This window comes from Orcinus orca, chromosome 3 (genome assembly GCF_937001465.1).
Source record: "Orcinus orca chromosome 3, mOrcOrc1.1, whole genome shotgun sequence".
Lineage (NCBI taxonomy): Eukaryota > Metazoa > Chordata > Mammalia > Artiodactyla > Delphinidae > Orcinus > Orcinus orca.
The window spans coordinates 118,234,911-118,253,162 of NC_064561.1; the positions used below are offsets into that span (position 1 = coordinate 118,234,911).

An 18,252-nucleotide genomic window follows, 5' to 3' on the forward strand; every position below is an offset into this window, starting at 1 on the left:
TTACATGTTTCAAATATTTGTAAACCATAACGTTTCTTCTTTAGTTTCTGAGATGCTAAAGTTGTACATATTTTTCCTTTAATCTGTCCTTGTAAGCCATTCCTTTCATCATTTTAGTTGTGTCATTTGGAATCTGTCCAAGTAGCCTACATATTTATGCAACAGGCTTGCCAAAACCTCAACAGGGAATTCCATGGATGTGCTTCCCTAAAATAACACCACACACATTAGTCTGTACTTTTTAATTTTGCAAATACAATCTTAATTTTTAATTTATTGATTTGCTGGTTAATTTTTTCTATCAGACCACCTTTTTCCAAGTAATACTTATCTATGTCATTTTTATTTCATGATTTTGTTTTACATTAGCCTTCACTGGAGTTTTACTTTATATTTTTCTTCATTCTGCATTCAGAATGATGACCATTACTGCTGTATGATGTATTCTCTGCCCACAGAATCTCAGAATAACCTGATTTCTTCACTGTAAATTGTTATTATGCTACTTATTGCTATTTTAATATCATGTACATATCAGCTAAATAACAATACAATGTACAAATTCTTATCCTTACCTTTTTTGCATATTTATTTCTTTTGGGGCCTTTGAAGTATTCAGTATCTTCTTGAAACCATCATCTGTCTCTATTTCTGTATTTTTCCTATTTCTTTATTTATTTATAGCTATCTCCTTCTATATGTTGCCATTTTCTGCCCCAGATCATTCCTCAGCTTAAACTGCAAAACCTCAGAGAATCTGTGATCACCTTCTCCAAGTACTGAGGCATCAACATACACATAGATACAAACAATATACCCCTGTCACTAGCTTCTATTACTGTTCTTTTTTGAAATTACACATTTTTCGAAAATCACATTTATATAATCACTTGCTTATTATCTTATTTTCTCTCTTGTTTTTGTATGCTTGTGACCCCAGTAATTGTGTGATTTCAACTTCTAGTCTAAAAGCTCTGAAGATGACGTGTCTTTCTAAAACAGGAATACAACGGCAAAGGATTATGTAGAATAAAAACGGTAAAGTCTAATGCTTTGCCCTTTCTTATGTGATAAGAAAGAAACCTTGGCTTTTTTTTTTTTTTGAGGGACAGTTACTTCCTCATCCTTGTTTTAGTTTTAATTATTTTTTAACCTGAAGTATATACTCATTGAAGAAAAGTTGTAATGGTAACACTTTGGTGTCTATATTTAGAGACTTGTTTCAATAAATAAATATCTCAAAGTAATGTTTTTAACCATAAAGTAGATCATACCACCTAGTTTTATAATTTATTCAACAACATTTTATTAAGTAGAGATGGATGCCAAGAACTGTTCTGGGTGTTGCAATTACAGACGGTGAACAAAACAGACAGAAATTCTTGCTCACATAGAGCTTACATTCTAATGAAGTGGAACAGAGAATAAACTAAGGAAATTGTCTTGTAGGTTAAAAGGAGAGGGTAGGGATTTCAGGAGTGGATTTCATTTTTATGTAGGGTGCTTATGTCAAGCCTAACTGTTCAAAAACATTAAGGAAGTGACTTACATGTTGCAAGTATGTTGTCTCAAGTTTCATTTATCTTTATATTATATTTATTATGTTTAATATGCAAAAGGTAAAACAAATTTATTTTGTAAAATAATCCATATTTTCCTTTATGAATTCTGCTTTTGGTATCATAATTAAGTTCACAAGAATCGCCCTTTGTTTCTCCAACCAAATGGTTGGGTATGTTCCAACACTACTTAAAAAAAACTGTTAGAAAATAAAGTATGTATCATATGATACATTAGAATATTTTCTAATTTATTCACATTATATATAGCATTAAAATGTTTGCGAAGAGTTACATGTTTATGCAAAATGAAACATATTACAGTAATCTATATACAGTGTGATAACCACAAAGTGGAAAAGGAAACATAAAACAAGATAAAGCTCCCAGGCTCAGGAGGCAAGAGTTTTCAGTTTCAATAGATGACTAACCTTAGTTTTCAAAAACAAATAAATAAATAAAATGGGGATAGTAATAATATAGCCTGACTCCTAGGATTATTGTGAGGATTTAATGCAGGTTAAATGCTTAGAACAATATTTTTGTCTTGTGATGGATATTATGATAATGATGATGATGACACTGTAGTCTTTCCAGTGCCATAGCATAATGCTTGGCACACATTATGATAAAAAATTAACTGGTAAAAGAATGGAGTTTATCCATTCATTGTTTTGATTGGATAAAATTGATTTTTATCCAATCAATTTTTTTTCTCATTTAATTATTATTTTACTTTTTGGTGCAATATTTATCAAAAAGACTTCAGTCTTTTAACTGAGATATAACTTACAGGTATATTAATATAATGTGTTGTTAAGAGAATGGAATCAGATAGACTGGGAGTTGGATCCTGGATCAAACAGTCAGTAGCTCTGAAGCCTTCTGCAGTTTGTCTAGCTTGTAGACTATGGATAAAGCAGTAGGAATCTAATAGGGCTGTTGTAATGATTAAAAGATATAATCCATGTAATGTGCTTATAGATCTTGGCACAATATAAACCTTAATAAACATTATCTATTATTATTTTCTTAATTGTGGTTGTGGCTATTACTGTAAAGGGGACAGTTACCTTGGGACACATTCCCGAGGAGAATGGTGTAAGGAGGGGATGGGAACCCGGATGGATCTGACAAATTGGCTGATCAACAAAGTCTAGCAATTCTTGAATTTATGCTAAATGAATCTTGGTTATGTTTCTGGCTTTATTTGTATTTCGGGGGGTATTTAACTGTCTTATCCATTAGGGCTGCTATAATAAAAATACCATAGACTGGGTGGATTATAAAAGACAGAAATTTGTTTCTACAGTACTAGAGGCTAGAAAGTCCAAGATCAATGTGCCAGCAGATTCTGCGTCTGGTAAGAGCCTACTTCCTGAGTCATAGGTGGCCAGTTTTCACTGTGACCTTGTGTGGTCAACATGGCAAGGGAGCTCTCTGAGGCTTTTTTTGTAAGGGCACTAACAGTACTCATGGGGCCTCCACCCTCATGACCTAATCACCACCCAAAGACCCTACTTCCAAATACCATCATATTGGGGATGAGGTTTCAACATGTGGATTCTGAGGGGACATAAACAATCTGTAGTATCATCTGCAGTAGAATAGCCTTCAATGTCTCCTAACTCAACAGGAGGTCTTTGCTTCCTTTATATTCTTTCCACTTAGGTGCACTTACTCTCTACTCTGAATATTGACTGTGAGTTGTGTCCTGATTTATAAGCTATGATAGAAACTTCTAAAATACTTTAGGTTATCTTCATTTCACATTTTACTTTAGAGGCCTCAACTGTGAATATGGTATATAGGGAAGTTTACAGCATGAAGATTTTTTAATCTGCTTATTCATGACTGGTGGTCTCTGTGGTCAGTACTTAGTATTCAGAAAACTGTTATCTCTTATGTATCTAAATGGGTAAAAATTAAGTTCATGTTGGGCTAAAGATTTTAAAATAAAATAATTCTGTTTGCATTTTAAATAATTGACTTTTATACTGTCCCCTCTTTGGGGGAAAAAAAATGCCAGAAAAACAACAACAACAACAAAAACTTTCTATTCAGGGAATACTTTTAAATTAAATACAAGAAATAGATATACAAACATGTTTTAAGAATTAATGTAGAACTATATGGTTTCCTACAGAATGACTCAGTTTGTTCAGATGAATTAAGAAATAGACATTAATGATTTTAGGGTATAAGACTACTAGGTCAGTTTGTACTTATTTTCAAAGTAACATTTATGACTAAAATCAGCTCGTGGCCAAAGCAAGCAGGATTCCACATGAGATTTACATGGTTAAAATCGTTGAGATTTATCAAGAAAATATATTATACATGGACTATTTCCAAGTCAAGTCACAGTTAAAAACATTATTTTGAGTATTATAAGAGAGTCTCCATGAAGGGGCAGTGGTAATACACAGATTCAGGATTATTTACCTGTTTTGAGGTCAGCTAATTAGTAATCTTAATTGCGTTTACAAAGTCCTTTTTGCCATGTAACATAACATATTTAATGTGTATAACATCAAGGAGTGAAAATCATGGGACCAGAATCCTACTATTGTTTTTATACATAATCTCATGTAGATACAGGTTTGTATAACTTCATCTGCTGTAGCAGTGTGGACTAGTTTAGGTCTCAAAAAACTTATTCGTGGCTCTACCAAGTACTTGCCTTGTGACTTTGAGCAAACTCTAATCTCTTGGTTTCTTTATTTGGCAAAAATAGAGATAATAGCCTCTACACTATTTGTCTTTTAGGCTTATTATAGTGATCAAAATGAAAATGAAGCAATATACTGGGAATGATTTTGGAACCTGAAAACTGTCCTATAAATTGTTTGGTTTGGTGGTAGCTTCAAATTCTTGCTTTGTTTTCTATTCCTTTATAGAGTAAGTTAGTATTAGAAGTCGTGATGATTCCTGATATTTTATATGATACTCCCTTCATTTGTTCTTGTATGTTTAACTGAACATATCCAGATGCCATGAAAACTTTTGATTACAGTTGTTTGGAAAAGGAACATAAACACACTAGAAATGATGACAAATCTGATATGTAGGTATTCACTGCATTATGAGAACTTAACTGGTGGTGATCAGACAGCTCCTACATGTGAAAATGGGCATATTTATAGCTGGTATCCCCAAATGTCCCTGATTTCACCTGCCTTTTTCAACCCTAGGTTGAGATCTAGAGTGGCTGGCTTAGAAAATTGTTTTGTTCGTGCAAATACAGAGAATTAAAACATTAAATCATCCTCTCACCCTCCTGACAAAATTGCCACCTCCAAAGGAATCAGGGTCATCTTTTCTCCTGCTATGTTCCTGCTACATTCTTGCTGTGTTCCTGCTACCCAAACCTTCAACTTCTTCTTGTCCCAATGCCAGTCCACAAAAATAGCTTAATACAAATTTCCTTAAAAATAGTAGCAGTGACACCATTTAAAATATTTTAGCTAGTGTTATAGAATTGTTTCTAGAAAAACATGCTTTATTTTGTTTCTAAAAAGCTCAATTTCAAAATTATATATGGATCATAAACCATAACTTATTTTTGAATTAGCAATTTCTTGATACTTTTCAATACAAGAATTAGCTTAGATTCTGTTACCAAAGTGCAATCACATTATTGAGATTTCCCCCCGTTAAATATAAATGTATACTATATATATGTAAAAAGTTAATACTTTATTGTAAAGGAAAGTATTAAATTGGAAGAATAAATACCTTAATACCTTAATAAATGACCTCTTTAGTTAGTAATAGAGTTCACCTGGTGATTGCTTTAAAAATAAAATGTATTCAGAAGTCAACTTTACAAATAGGAAAATAAAAATATAAGCAAAATTACTGCTAAAAATAATTTCTGTATGTTCTTTGGGAAGCGGTATAGATCAATTTGAATTAACATTTCTTGATTATTTTAAAGAGATTATTTTTTTAGTTTTGTGTTCCCCATAATTCGAGTACCCTGAAATATTTAAAATGTTATTACTGATAGCAGCTGCACAGTAAACCAATCTAGCATTGTTGGTTTCAGGTTGCTGGTTTAACTTTAATTGGGAATCTGTTATAAATTAATAAGTCAATTGACTTTGGGATAATAAGAGGCATAAAGAACTCTTCCAGGATCAATTGTGTGTGAAAGCAATTATTAGGAGCAAAGCCTAGAATCAGAGCCCGCTGAAGCATGCAAAGTTTAACAGTGACTTCTTGGGCTCTTTTATGTCAGTATATCAGTCTGAAAGTATGCATTTTAAAAAGTAACTGCATTATAGAAAACTTAATATTTAGGTCATTTGGCAATATGAGGAATGTAAACCATCACTCCAGAACAGTGTAGCTTGGATCAACCTTTTTTTTTTTTTTTTTGATTCTAGAAATTGTAGGAAAACACTGACTATGAGGAAGATACAGTTTAACAATTTAGAGCTTATTCAGATGGTTCGCTGGTTCCCTGACTCCTACAAAAGGAAATTAAAGTAAAATGAATTGATGTATACTTTGGTTGCACTCCAGGAACTTAAACACTGTTGTTTCTTTTGTTGGAGTAATAATCAAGGTGTGTAGTAAGGCAAAAAGATATTACTGATATGTGCTTTCAAAACTGATAGTCCAGAAATTAAGTGGAAACCACTCCAGGAAATCTACTAATACATGTTTATAGTTAAAAATTGGTTCTTTTGACATTACTGCTCATTTGGGAAGTTGGCTTATATATATCCTAAGTTAAGTTCATTTTGTTATGTATCTATATAAGCTTGTTATTGTAGGGTGTTACTCAAACTGCTGCTATGGAACAATATACAGAAAACTCTTGTGTAACCAGAGTATTTGTGACTTCCAATTTAGGTTATTAGTCTTATGTTGGAATGGTCACTGTTGGTTTTTTAGGTTTATGAAAATTGCTGATATATTTGTAGTAACAAAATGGTACTATAAATTTTTTGATATACAAAACACCATAAGAATCTTAAGTGTCTAGTTCAATGCATTTTCAAAAATGTATGTGCCCATTTAATCACTAACTAAAACACGATATAGAATATTTCCATAGTCCTAGAAAATTCTCCCATGCTATATCCAGCCAAATTCCATCCTTACCCCTCCTCTCTCCAACATCTGTTTTTTAAAATTTCTGTCACCATAGATTAACTTTGTCTGTTTTTGGACTTCATACCATTGTTAGTATGGGGGAAGAGAGAGAGAATTTTAGTCTGGCATCACTCACTCAACATGATGAGTTTATTTATCCTTGTTATTGCACATATCATGAGTGCATTCCTTTTTATTCTTGAATAGTATTTCATATAAATATAGCACAATTTGTTTATTTGTTCTCTAGTTGATGGACAATTGGGTTGTTTCCTGTTTTTAGCTATTATGCATAAGAGTAATCTGAAAAATCTTATGGAAGGTTTTTTTTCCATAGACATATGATTTCATTTCTCTTGGATGAATACCTAAGAATGTAATTGCTGAATCATAGATACATATATGTTAACTTGATGAAAATCTATTCAACAGATCTCCAGAGTGATTTTTTCATTTTCCTCTCCCAGCAGCTATTTATGAGGGGTCCAATTGTTCCCATATCACCACCAAAATTTGTTCTACAATTGATGAACAATGAAGGGGTTAGGGTCACTAACCCTCCACATAAAACTGACCCACAGTTTAAACCCCTGTTGTTCAATGGTCAACTGTATTAGTCTTTTGATTGTAGCTATTCTAGTTGATATGAAATGCTATCTCACTGTATTTTTAATTTGTGTTTCTTAATGACTAAGGATTTGAGGACAGATGAGTTTCTTGACATTCATGTATCTTTTGTGAAGTGTCCAATCTTTTGCAAATATTACTTTTTGTTACTGTTGTTTGGGTATTTTAAAGCTGATTTGTACTGGTTCTGTGTATATCCTGAATATGAGTACTTTGCCAGATACATATTGCAAATATTTTTCCTAGTCTGTGGCTTGATACTCATTTCTTAATGGTGTCTTTTGATGTAGAACTTACTGATTTTGATGAAGTGCATTTTATCGATATTTTTCTTTTAGAGTCAGTGTTTCTAATGTCCTGAAAGGTCTTTGCCCGGCCCAATGTCACAAATATATTGTCTTCTTTTTTTCCTCTAAAAATCTCATATTTCTGTTTTTTACATTTAGGTTTATGATCCTTCTTAAATTAATTCTGGTATGTATCACAAGGTGCAGGTTGAGATTTACTTTTTCCATCGGGAGATTCAGTTATTTCAGCACCATTTGTTGGAAAGACTGATTTTTCCATTGAATTGACTTGGTGCCTTGGTTGTGTCTATTGTGTCTTTAATCTCTTTATCTTTACACCAATACCAGGGTGCCTTGATTACTTTAGCTATATAGTAAGGGTTGAATTTATGTAATTTCTTCTAAATATATTTTATTCTATATCTTTTGTACTTTTATATAAATTTTAGAATTAACTTGTCAGTTTCTTCAAAAAACCCTGCTGGGATTTTGATTTAAATTGCGTTGAATTCATAGATCACCTTGAGAGGGATGGCCATATTAACAATCTTATCTCTTCCAATCAATTAAGATATTGTTCATTTATATATCTGTATGGACCCATATTTAACAAAAGGACTAATTCCTTTTATTTTTGTAGAGTTTTATAAAATATAAAGCATTTTACATTGATTACTCATACTTTATCTTGTTTTAAAACAGGAATTAAGTATGAAAAGTGGAGATCATTCAGCACCACAGTGTGCTTCACAGTGCTTACAGAAGCACTTTGCACATAGGATATACTTGATAGACAAATTGAATTCCCAGAAAACCATTTTATTAATACTGTTATAACATGACAATGCTGTTGGAAAAAAAATAACATTTCTAATAATGAAGTTTTTTAAACTGAAGTATATAAATATGCAAGTTTCCAGAAAAATAAACTGAGATTCATAGCATTAGACCTATTAAAAGCTGAAATGACAAAACCTTTAAAACACTGGGAAGTAGTTAATGGAATCAGAGAAATTTAGAGTACCTGTGAGCATTTTATTCTCCTAGGAATAAAGATTGCACTTTAGCCAGCTTAGATAGGTAAGTGCGTCTTCTATTTATAAAGATAATGGTAGTTTTAGTTATTTCTAGCTTTTTACAGAGTAGTCAGCCTCCTAATCGTCAGAGGCTTCATCCTGCTTTAGAAGCTTAAAGATGGTGTGTGTATGTGTTGATGATCTTATTCCAGAAGAGTGTTATCACCAGAAAGCTTTTGCTTTGACTGAATCTCTTGAACCAAGTCCAAACGAATGTGATTTTCTTTGAAACAGGTTGAGCAAAACCCATCGTCTATTTTTTCTATTACCACTTGTTTGCAGAATTGACTTAGGAAAGTGGACCAAAGCTATACTGAAAGGCAAGACATATGCTTTTGAGCCACTCACTGCTGGTACCTTTCCAGCACATTCGAAAATATTTAATACATTAATATGGAACCTAGAACATTTTAGGAAAAAAATATTTCTAGAAGAATCTTGCTATATAACTGTAAGCCACTCCCCAAGTAAATTATTTTTGTTGCTTTATATGATAATTAAACGGTAGATTGAGTTATTGGAAAAGGGGTTGCATTCTTCCTGCTTGAGAGGCCATTATTATATCCAGTCTCCTCCCATGATTTAGATATACCACATATGATCACAGTGAAATGAAGTAAAAATCTTCTAAAAGACTACTTTTTGTCATGTGGATCTGTGATAAGATTTCTCAGATCTATACCAAGCACTACTTTGAAATTTGCTGAGGTCTTTTTTCCTTTCAGTGTTTACTGAGGTTCTTATTTAGATAATTACCATTCTGGAGGTTATAACCTACACAGGTGATGGCATTACTTATTCCTTCTTTACTAATTTAATAGGAAATGACTGATAAAGGGCATTCGATTGATCTACTCACTTCACATTAAGAGATGTTTTTGAGGGCAGTGAATCTATTCCCAGGCTTCAAACACCTTGGCCTTTAATTTGTCAAACTTCAGTCTTTAAGTAAATTAGCTGGGTTCCTACTGAATTAATTGAATTCGGAGAAGGCTGTACAAATAGTTGTTCCTATGTTTTCTCACACATTTCTGTAGGGTCCAAACTGTTGGAAAGGAATTAGAGTCTGAATTACTCAGTTACACCTGTAACACCTGTTCTTTGACCTCATAAAATCTCTCCTTTTCCCTCTACTAACCCTCCTCTTGCCTTCCCTTACTTTTCAATTCAGCTTATATCATTTTGCCCCATGTGAGCTGCTCCCCTGTGAATCTTCAACTCTCCCAGGCCTTGAGCTGCTTTCACTTGGTATTTGTTCAGCCGTAGATGGTAGTAATAGTTCAGTGTTACTAGAAACACATCCTAGAAACACATCCAGTAGGTGCATTGAGAACAGATTCATCTCGCAGATGTACATATAATATTTAAAATTGTTATATCAGAATGAATTTTTAATTCCATAATGCTAATTATAATCACTGAGGATACAAAAAGATACTGGAGACTTCTGATCATTCACTCCTTATTTATTATGGATTTAGATAAAAGGAGTTAGTTGAACAACTTGAATGTTTAATGGTCTGAGGCTGAGATGATCTGACCACAGCAGAGATAAACCTGTCCCACAGGCTGTGCTGCAGCCCCCATTCTCCTGGTCAGTGCTTGGATGGGCAATGCCAAGGTTAGCCTCTGCCTCTCAGGTTTGGGTGTTTTAACTGATGAATAACCTCTTTTCCCCAATCCTATTGATCCACCAAAGCATTCTGACATTCTTTGTTTGGATACAATTATACATTCTGTTAGTTCCATGTCAACTGTTGCTATCCTGAAAAGCCAATCTTTTCTGTTGGGATTTTATAATTTAACCAGCAGCTGGCAATTTTATTTTTTAGTTTTCCAAGTTCTCAGGGGACTCCCAACCTGTTTAAAATTGCAGCCTCAGTATACATGAGCCATATAACTAGAGGGCCATAATGTTGGAATTTAAAATCTCGGGTTTGTTATTTATTTCAGAAAGAAAATTGCATATTCTAGAAATGCCCTTTGTGCTTTTACGTTAAATGATTAGCAACGTGTTATATCATTTATCTAATTAAATTCTTATGTGATCAAATTCTGGGCAAAAGTTGGGAACTAGAGAGGACATTTATCTGAATTCTTGCTGTGTTGAGTATAGCTGCCTTGCACATTTTATGAAATGCTATAAAGTCAGACATGCCTGGTAATGTCTTAGTCAGTCAAATGGTTGATAAAAATTTTATTCATCATATTTTTCATCTTAGACTGAAACCACAAGCTAAAAACCATAAAAATTAATTCATATGGAGCAGAGCAGCAGAAACATTAAAATGGCAGTTCTTAATAAACCCAAATTCCCATGGCTATGTGAGTGCTGTCCTTCAAAGTAATCACCCAGGGATGTTTATTCCTTTTTTCCAAATGATACCACAGTTGTTCAAATGGTATCTTAAACTCCTTTTGGAACTGTTTTTAAAGCCACAGGATAAAATGAGTACCATCTTTTTCATGCCACAGTTAGATTCTGTCCCAAAACTCAGCTTTATTTTTAACTAGTTTACTGGGCTTGATACTGAGAGATGTTTTACTTCTAAAAATTGTGTAAAACCTCAAATGACCAAAAACTACCACTGTTTAGGTTCTTCAGTATATTATAGCACAATATGTGAAAGCAATTTCAAAAGGGAACCTTGTGCTGCTTCAGAGCAACTTCTGTGTCACCTGCTCACGTGACATTATTGTAGATATTTGTGATTATGAAGAACACTTTTCTGTGGCCTTATGGCTTACACATGATTAGAGAAAAGTGCCCCACTTAGGGTCTAAGGAGAAGAGAAGATGCATTAAATAGTTAGAGAAGGCCAGGTGTATTTCCAGAACACAGTCTCCATCTGTAACGCATTCACTGGAACCGGCCTCTAAACCTCAAAGTTATGAGGTTCCAGGGTATACCAGAGCTAATTATTGCCTGTGCAGAATGTTCCTTGACTGCACGGAGTATTCTTGTGGTTAGTCTGGGTTTTCTATGTGAATTCTGCTCCCTTGTGGCTGCCATGACTGATTCAGCAGCCCTGGAGAGAAAGAAATGGGTGAACACTCTGCCCGTGCTCCTAGTGATCCTGTCCTTCCCATTTTACTCACAGAAAGATAAGAACCTGATGGGAGTCCTGGGGCAGGGGTTGGGGGTGGGAGTGGGGCTGCCACTAAAAGTGGGAACTGACATCAGAAAGATTGTTCTCTCAAGGTCCGAAAAGCCAAATAAATGATATTTGAAGACTCAATTCCTGAATCATTGATATAATGACTACTTGGAAGAAAATAAGTATGACCAGTTAGGTCTAAGATAATATAGACGAGGAAGTAATAACACTGTATCTGATGTGGTAACAGAATAATGGTCCCCCAAAGATTTCCAGGTCCTAATCCCTTGAATCTGTGAGAAAGAAACTTTGCAGATATGAGTAAATTAAGGATCTTGAGATGGGGAGATTATCCTGGATGATCTGTTGGGCCCAAGGGGCTCTTAAAGTGAAAGAGGGAGCCAGGAGATTCAGAGAAGGAGATGTGATGATTGAGGCAGAGTCGAAGTGAGGATTGTGAAATAGACTCAACTGGCTATTGCTGGCTTTGAAGATGCAGGGGGACCTCACAAATCAAGGAATGTGGGTAGCTTCTAGCAGCTGGAAAAGGCAAGATAACAGATTCTTCTAGAGCCTCCAGAAAGGAATGCAGTCATGCTAACACCTTAATTTTAGTCTAGTGAAGCCCATTTATATTTCTTTCTTTCAGATGGTAAGTAAGATAATAAAAGTATTTTGTCTTAAGTTATTAACTTTGTGGTAATTTGTCACAGCAGCGACAGGAAACTAATATAGTGATGCAAGAGCATCTCTCCCACTTACATAATCCTGGCCATTCCCTCCTTATCACCATTCTTGCTTTGGCATCCTGAATCCTGGGAATGATATATTTTCACATGATTTTTATATGATTGGTTAAGATTTTTAAAACATTCATAGAGTGAATTATCTGAATTAGAAACTAATTTAGAGGACAGTATGTTTAAAAATATGTCTATCAATTCATTTAAGAAACTTAATAGTGGTAATGAACTGGATTACAATTTTCTCCCAAGAGTGTGTTCCTTTTTCTTAATTTTGATGTGAAATTATACTAATATTCCTGTAACTTTGTTAAAAATTATCCTAAAAGTTGTCTATATAATTTCAGTACTAAAATATTGTTATATTTAATATTGCCTGAGATAAATGGACCATCTGCTGAGAATTGGAAGCATTTTTCCTTTCACACAGAGATCTATATATCCAGAGTATCATTTTAACAGAATTTGATAGGTGATTTTTAATTAGGTACTTAAAAAATATGAGGCAAACATGAACCTAGAGATAGTACAATGATATAAAAATTCTCATAAGAAAATGAAGAAAATTGTTAAGATACAAAAATTATATAAGATATAAGATGGGATTCTACACCAAATTATGTCTTGAATGTATTTTAATTATACATATTTGGGGAATTGTGATACATGTAAGCCTAAGAAAATATAAAATTAATTATTTTTAAATGCCTTTTTATATGATATTTATTTAACTAGCATTGATTAGCTGAACATTTAAAAATTATTTTTGGTGGAGTCGCTGGCAGTTAGAAACGTATTTCCTTCCTTTCTTGGTTTCCAAGCATTGTCAACATAAAAAGCACAAGGGAAGAGGCCCCAACATGGCTTGCTTCCCAGAATCCTGTTCCAAGATTGGCATCTGCCCTTCATGCCCACTGAGGTCAAATGGAAGACTAGACTAGGCTTTGGCTTTCATTATGTACCTACTGTGTTTTAGTTGACGTTACTTCATTTGGCTTTCACTAGAGTCACAACCGATTCATGTACAAGGTGCTTATTATACAAGTATTTACTATGCACACACCCAGAGTTGTAATTTTAAGTTATTTACCCAAGATTACACATTAAGTAAGTCGTCAGAGCTCAAACTTTTCCCTACAACCTGCCTCGTTGCCAGTGTCCATACTCACTGGGAGATACCAGTGTGGCAGTTCCATGTAAACTGCCCTTCCTTTTGATTAGTTGCAACAACTGTTGTGATTGGTTGGTGTTCATGGTTTACCCGTTGTTACATATGTTGCCTGTCACCCCTGACTCTACTGCCTCTAAGAAGTACTCTTCCCAGTTAGGCCTGCTTCAGGGACTCCTGGTCCTGCCCTCTACCCAGGCTGTCTTTGTACAGCCATTAGGGAAACAAAACTAACCTACCCTCCCCTGTGGTGGCAGTTGAAGGGGGTGAGTTCTCTTTAGATTTACTTCTGTTATCCACAGGCCAAGGTTTAATACATTTCACTGAATTATTGAGTATTTTAATTGGAAGGAGTCTTGGCGAGCATTCTGGTTCAAATCCAATCCTCATTTTGTAGATAAGGGAGTTTACATTTAATAATTGTTAAATGTAACTGAAGTTCAATATGGAGTAAACAGTATGTAATTTACCCCTAACAACAGCTCTAGTAGGTGAGTATTACCTCCATTTGACAAACAGGGGAAATGAAAGCTTCATTGACTTTCCCACCATCACCCAGCTCATCATCAGCGAGACAGGACATGAGCCCTGACAGAATTGTAGGGTTGAAAGCCTAGTTCATTGGTTGCCTGCAGTATCTGTTTCCTATAGAGATGAAGAACAGGCAGCTTGGGTTGCTCAAGTCCGCACACCTGATTAGGAACATAACTAGGACCAGAACACAGTGTTTGTCAACAGGAGGTCTTAAAGTAATGCCAAAGATTGTAGATAGATTCTGAATCCGATAATACTGCAAAATAAGAATGATGCTGCAAATTTATTGTCTCAACAATCCTGAGTGGAGTCAAAATAGATAAAAAATATACAAATAGCACTAATAAGATCATACAGTTTCCCAGAACCTAATCTTGCTGACCTATGAACATCTTTTTAATACCCCAAAGAGCTAGTTTAAAGGTTTAAAAGGGGAGGGGGATGCCCTAGCTGAAAAAGGCTATTGCTGTGCTATCTAATATGGTAGTTTGATCCCACATGGCTGTTGATCATAGGAAATGTGGCTAGTCTGAATTGATATGTGCAGTGAGTGTAAAACACACACTGGATTTCAAAGGCTTAACACAAAAAAAAATAAAATATCTCATTTAAATTTTATATTGATTACATGTCCAAATGATAAATAGCTTTATTAAAATTAATTTTTCTGGGCTTCCCTGGTGGTGCAGTGGTTGAGAGTCTGCCTGCCGGTGCTGGGGACACAGGTTCGTGCCCCGGTCTGGGAAGATCACATGCTGCGGAGCGGCTAGGCCCATGAGCCATGGCCGCTGAGCCTGCTCGTTTGTGTGCTCCACAACAGGAGAGGCCACAACAGTGAGAGGCCCGTGTAACGCAAAAAAAAAAAAAATTAATTTTTCTTGTGTCTTTCCTCTTTTTAAAGTGGCTACCAGAAAATTTTAAATTGCATGTGTAGCTTGCTTTATATTTCTCTTGAACATTGCTGGACTAGAATAAGAGATAATAGTGAATATTCAAATCAGAAGCAGGACCTCAGCTCATGGAGTACTTTTGTTTGTAAATTTAAATGATACATAGTATGGCAGCCCTTTAAAGATAATTCTGGCTCACTGTTATTTAAAAAGGTAGATAATAGCATACTATTACTTTAGTAATATTATTTTTTGTTATTTCAAGACTAAGTCTTATTAATCTCTTGTGAATTGTCAGATAAATGGTTGGCCTATGGTTTCAGTACATACAAATTTGAGAAGTTTAAATATACATAAGATTGTCCTAAATCTCTTAAGTGGTTGCAAAACCAAACTCTTTTAAGTACTTATTTATATCAATACGGCATCCATCTAAAATGACTAATAGATGTGTCAAAGAATACTCAGCTAAACGAATAAGTACAAATTAAAATGGTATAATATAGCCTTTGCTCCTGTCAGTAAAACAAAAATTAAAAGTTTGTTAATATCTAATGTTATTCTGGTAATGGATTCCTGGAGAGAATGCAAATTGGTTTAAATTTTCTGGTGGGAAAATTGACAATAGACATAAGAGTTTAAGGAATTTAATATAGTAACTGAAGTTGAGGCATAATATTGAGAGAGAAATAACCGCTAATCACTAGTCACGTAATATTGAGAGATAAATACACTAAGATAACTTACTACAGTGGGTAAGAGCACAAATCTTAGAGCTAGTTTGCCTGAGTTAGACACTGGAATCTTCCACTTCCACTGTGCCTCAGTTTCTTCATCTGTATAATTGAAGCAAGAGTAATAGCTACCTCATAGAGCTGTTGTGAAGATTAAATAAGTTAATATTGCTAAGGTTTTTGGAACAGTGCCTGCTACACAGTAAATTACATATGTATTTTTAAGTTCATTAAAAAGTATTTGCTAAGATATATGTACATATAAAAATCTGTGATATTACATATAATACAAAAATTGAAAGTGAGAATTTAAATGAATGGTATATCCATGCTATAAAATAATATGCAGTCATTAAAATGTTATGAGCTGTATTTATTGACATGGAAGAGTGTTGGTGCTGTTCATTTAACAACATAATATGTAGTATTATACTATTTTGTGTCTATTCATAGAAAAATGACTGGAAACATGTGAACATGTTTCTTTTGAAAATGGAATTTTGCTTTATAAAATGGACTTGTTTTTATTTTTCAAAACAATTCTGAATTTTTTTATTTAAATTCAAATTATATTTAAAATATTTAAAACTTAAAATATTTAAATTTAAGTTTATTTAAAAATGTAAGTCACAAATCCTTAGTTCTTTTCGTCAATAATGAATTATGTACTTTTTGAGTCAGCAAGTGGGTAAGTGCATTACTATTCTTAGTTACCTTTTAGGATAAGAGGGTTAGTTTTTTTATCTACAACTAGATCACTTCATTACAATTCACCCTAATGTATAGTTATAGGAAGAAGAAACAAGCTGCTCAAGGTCGAGCAGGGCCAGGGAACCCAGGAGGAAGGGCTGTCACTAATTAGACTCCTCTGGACCATGATTTTTCCACAACGTAGGCTTCAGAGATGTCTGGTGCACTGTTGGCTCGAGACCCACGTGTGGGAAAGAAGCTGTTATTTTTTTATAAATAACAGTAGTAGAACATGTTTCTAAATTTGGCAATAGAAGTTAACAAGAATATTATCTCTTAAAAAGGCTGCTATATTACTTAGTAAAGAGAAGAGATATCATATTTTAGATGAAATTTTGAGCTATAATATGCAAGGGTTATTAAGATTATGGACTGGGGCTGTGACATATCATAAGTAGGAATTGTATTATTTGTTAAAATGATGATTGAGTTTCCATAGTTTGATATAATGAAATGTGATTTTTATTTAATGAAACATGAAAGATGTATCAAATGTAACATTGCTAACAAATACTAACTAGAAATTGAATTTTGTAGGAGTTGAAGTGGTACTTTAAATATTCTGAAAACATTAGGATACTTATATCTTCAGTAGACATTGATGACCTTCTATGTGTTGGTGACTTTTCTGGGTAACAGGGTCAGAGAGATAAACTTAGCATATTTGGAAATCATTAATATGTTTCAACTTATGCATCTTTAATCCACCACCTAGCCATGCAGCATCCCTAATTGACAATTTTTTGTGGATAGTTTTTGTTATGTTTGCTTCGGTTTGGTTTTGCCATAGAAGAACACAAAGAAACAAAACAGGAAAATCAGGTGAGAGATTTTAGATTTTGGTAAATCCAAAGAGAGGGAATCACTGAAAGTTTTTGAATAAGGAAGTTTGATAAAATAGGTATATTTTTTTAGAATATTACACAGGAAAAGTGGAAAGGAGAAAGAAAAGATGGATGTAGCAGATGCTGTCAGTGACCCACCTAAATCCTTCAGGCCCTGCATTTTGGGGTGCTCAGGATGATGTCCAGCTGTCATACTATTTCCATGCCTAAAGGCTTTTTCTGGAACAGGTAGAACGGAGATGACAGGGAATGAACACCCCCTATGAATTAGTCTTCAAGCAATAATTTCAGGGAGTTGGTATGTAAATAGCCTGGCTCTCTTCTCCAAATGGTGTAAATCTCTGAAGTGCATTTTCCACCTTTTCCAGAGTTTCCCCCCATAGAATTTAGCCCAAGTCACCCTCTGCAGCAGCTTCCTTTGTAAGCACTCTTTCCTGGCTGCTTTCCTTCTATGAATCATTTCTCCAGTCCCTCACCACTGCTTCCTGGGCTTGAACCTAGTGTCAGGGTTTATCTCTGGGGAACCTGAATGAGGTAACAGCATAGGGGCGGGAGTAGGAAAAGTCTTTATCTTATTCATGCAAAATAGTAAAGTTAACATTCCAGGTCTTTAAAATATACATGTGAGCAAACATTTTAAATGTATCTTTTAGAGAAAAGTAATTCAATTAAGTAGATATTGAGTCCTTTCAACATGGAAGAAACTCCAGTAGCCCTGCAGGGGCTAAAACTAGTGAGACACATATCTACCTTCCAGGAAATTGCAGTTATTGGGAGAGACAGTGAATATAAAGATGATTATAATAAGACAGACAAGTGCAATATGTGAATTCAA

The 18,252-nt window shown here is 34.2% G+C and overlaps 1 protein-coding gene across 3 annotated transcripts in view; it reads left to right on the forward strand.

Annotated features, from left to right (window-relative positions):
• EDIL3 (EGF like repeats and discoidin domains 3) overlaps positions 1-18,252 on the forward strand; it is a 429,504-nt gene that overhangs the window by 11,393 nt on the left and 399,859 nt on the right. The gene's annotated exons all lie outside the window — the stretch shown is intronic.